The following is a 1310-nucleotide window of genomic DNA, read 5'->3' as shown; positions in this document are numbered from 1 at the left end:
TATCTCACTGGGCATTCGTTCATCAGTTGGAGCTCCCATTTGAGGAAAGACTGTTAAATAATGCAGGTGGTTAAGTAAGCTTGTCGGGACGAATTGTAAAAAAAAAAAAGTCCTGCTTCACTGAGTCAGAGCCTGTTAGAGAGAGGGGGGAGGGGCTGCATGACTTTCAGCCCCTCTAGAGTCCTGTTCACACACACATGGCTTGAATACAGAACATGGCAGGGAATGTGTGTGTGTGTGTGTGTGTGTGTGTGTGTGTGTGACCCCTGCCATCGTGTCCTCTCGCTGGTGGTTTAAAGATCAGTCTGACACAAGGTTGGTTTTACCTCCTCATGACATCTTTATTGACCCACACTGTCACTTAGACTGTAAGACGGCAGGAAGAGAACGGGCTTATTAGACAGAATTAGACACGTTACAGCATCATCGTCTGCCAACGGAGAGCATCAGATACTTCTGCAGCCTCAAACGGCAGTCCTCTTAACTGTACTGTGTGTGTGTGTGTGTGTGTGCATTACATGGTTGGATAGTGCAGGTCTGTCCCCTGCTGCTGGTAAAAACAAACTGCACCCTCATGTTTTAAAGTGAAACTACGCCCATTTGGAAAAAAACAAAAATTAAATTTTTTTATTTTTATAGACTAAGACATTCCAAAAGATTTTCGTAAACATGAACAACTCTCACAACTGCAAAAACAAAACATTTTGGTATATTAAGAGAAATAACAAAGTCGGTCTCCCATGCATTGTCTATTGAACAGCTCAAGACTTAAATCTTCATGACAGCACAAGTTTCAGACTAAGCTCTCTGGTTTCTGTCTTTGAGAGAAAGCAACTCATATTTAACTTAACTTTCTTACAGGCCATGAACATAAAATATGGTCATTATTTATTCACAGAACAATAACCTTGTTTCATTGCTCTTCTCCAACCTTTTCTTCAACCCTGGTACAAAATAATTTACTTGGTGTAATAGGAGATTAACTTTAAAATCAAGAATTGTATAATTTCAAATCATTTTTATACCCTTCAATTTGTGAAAGAAGTTAAATATTCGTTGGTCTTTTTTTTGGGCCATAAACAAATAATTTTGAAATGAAATACTATACCCAGGATAGTTGTAGATATGAATATTGGAAATTCAGCAAGACTATTCTAAATGATGATTTATTCAATGACACTATTAAAAAAACTAGCAAAATAACTCGTCAGTTGTGGCTTAAACAATGATTAAAAGCTAAAATAGGAATTCTTTAAATTTACACAATAAAGACCCTTTATTAATAGAACAATGGCAAAACTCTTTTAACA

This window comes from Anarrhichthys ocellatus, unplaced genomic scaffold (assembly GCF_004355925.1).
Source record: "Anarrhichthys ocellatus isolate YVR2014 unplaced genomic scaffold, GSC_Weel_1.0 scaffold14, whole genome shotgun sequence".
Lineage (NCBI taxonomy): Eukaryota > Metazoa > Chordata > Actinopteri > Perciformes > Anarhichadidae > Anarrhichthys > Anarrhichthys ocellatus.
This window is presented reverse-complemented; position numbering follows the sequence as displayed.